This window comes from Triticum aestivum, chromosome 4D (genome assembly GCF_018294505.1).
Source record: "Triticum aestivum cultivar Chinese Spring chromosome 4D, IWGSC CS RefSeq v2.1, whole genome shotgun sequence".
Classification (NCBI taxonomy): domain Eukaryota; kingdom Viridiplantae; phylum Streptophyta; class Magnoliopsida; order Poales; family Poaceae; genus Triticum; species Triticum aestivum.
The window spans coordinates 244,762,426-244,764,951 of NC_057805.1; positions in this window are offsets into that span (position 1 = coordinate 244,762,426).

Genomic DNA, 2,526 nt, shown 5'->3' on the forward strand with positions numbered 1-2,526 from the left:
ACACCAGATGCCTCCGAGACGTGACCCCGGTTTCAACTTTCCGCCGGAGCTCACCCAGCTGATCTAGCAGCAGAATGCCCTGATGCAGATGCTCATCCAGAACCAGAACAACAACAACAATCCACCGCCACCACCCCCTGTTGACAACTTGACCCGCTTCCTAAGGCTGAATCCGCCAGTGTTCTCTAGCAGCACTGAGCCGATTGTGGCCGATGATTGGCTCCGCAAGGTCGGAAGGGAGTTAGCCACTGCTGGATGCACAGATGCAGAGAAGGTGCGCTTTGCCGCAGATCAGGTTGATGGACCTGCAGCTTCTTGGTGGGAGAACTACACCGCCACTTATCCGGCCGCCACCGTGACATGGGCTGAGTTCCAGCAGGCTTTCCGCACCGCTCATGTCTCAGCTGGAGCCATGAGTCTGAAGAAGCGTGAGTTCCGCAACTTACGCCAGGGGAACCGTACTATGGGGCAGTACGTGGATGAGTTCAGCAAATTATCTCGCTATGCCCCAGATGATGTGGCCACAGATGCCGCAAAGCAAGAGAAGTTTCTCGAGGGACTCAATGATGAGCTAGGAATGCAGCTAATGGTGGCTACCTTCAACAACTACCAGGAGCTGGTAGACAAGGCCACCATACTTGAAGGCAAGCAGCAGCAGATTGATCGCCGCAAGCGGAAATATGGCCAGGGAAAGTACAACTCCGGAGCTCAGCAGAAGCCCCGCTATACCCCATACTCAGGAGGACATACCCATCACACCCATGGAGGACATAATCATGGAGGACATAACCATGGAGGGAATGGGAACAATCGCAACCACGACAACAACTCCAAGTCAGGCAATGGAGGCAATGGCAACCAGCACCGTCCTGCTCCGGCTCAGAAGGATCTGAGTCATATCACCTGTTTCAAGTGCCAGAAGACAGGACACTATGCCACCGATTGTCCGGAGGCCAAGCAGAGGAATGGAAACGGCAACGGCAATGGAAGCTCAGCAAAGAAGCCCAACCCTTTTTCTCGTGCTCAGGTGAATCACCTTAACGTGGAGGACGTCTATGATCAGCCAGATACTATGGTTGGTAAGTTTTTATTAAATTCACATCCAGTATTGGTACTCTTTGATTCCGGTGCAACACATTCATTCATATCAAGGGTAGTTGTGGAAAAGTACGGGTTGCCCACTAGAACCCTTAGAACCTTGCTTCAGGTCACTTCCCCAGGAGGAGAGATGACGGAAGGCTTAGGCTGTCATTCGACCCTCAGCATCGGAAACCATGATTTTCCCGCAGACCTCATAGTATTGGGATCCCAGAGTTTGGATGTAATTCTAGGCATGGATTGGTTGACCAAGTTTGAAGGAAACATCGACTGTGATCACAAGACGATTTTGCTCACCACCCTAGAGCAGAAAAGGATCAAGTATGTATCCAGACGCACACCGATGAAGAATCAGGTGAATTCCCTCACGGGTGTTGTTCAGGAGGAAGTGCCCGTAGTGCAAGATTTTCCCGATGTGTTTCCAGAGGAATTACCAGGAATGCCACCGGACAGAGACATTGAGTTTTTGATTGAGTTATTGCCCGGCACAGCCCCAATATCCAAGAGACCCTATCGGATGCCCCCGAATGATTTGGAAGAGATCAAGAAGCAAATTAAGGAGCTATTGGAGAAGGGATATATTCGGCCAAGCTCGTCACCTTGGGGAGCCCCAGTTCTTTTGGTAGAGAAGAAGGATGGAACCCTGAGAATGGTTGTGGATTATCGTTCATTGAACGATGTGACCATCAAGAACAAGTACCCTCTGCCGATGATTAATGATTTATTTGATCAACTAGTTGGAGCCAAGGTATTCTCCAAGATCAATCTTCGATCAGGGTATCATCAATTGAAGATTCGTGAACAGGATATACCCAAAACAGCTTTCACCACCAGGTATGGTTTATATGAGTATACCGTCATGTCATTCGGATTAACTAATGCCCCTGCGTATTTCATGAGCATGATGAACAAGGTATTTATGGAATATCTGGACAAGTTTGTCGTGGTGTTCATCGATGACATATTGGTTTTCTCCAAGAGCGAGGAAGAGCATAAGGAACATCTGCGTCTAGTTCTGGAGAAACTCCGAGAACATCAGTTATATGCCAAGTTCAGCAAATGTGAATTTTGGCTGAAGGAAGTCGGATTCCTCGGACATGTTATTTCAGGAGAAGGAATAGCAGTCGACCCCACCAAGGTCAAATCGGTCACCAACTGGCAGTCCCCCACCTCAGTCAAGGAGATCCGCAGTTTTCTCGGACTCGCAGGATATTATCGGAGGTTTATTGAGAATTTCTCCAAGATTGCCAAGCCCATGACTGAGCTGTTGAAGAAGGAAGCCAAGTACATTTGGACCGAGGATTGTGAAGCTGGTTTTCAGGAGCTGAAGAAACATCTGGTTACAGCCCCAGTACTAATTTTGCCGGACATACACAAGGATTACCAGGTATATTGTGATGCTTCTCGTCAAGGACTCGGAGGAGTGCT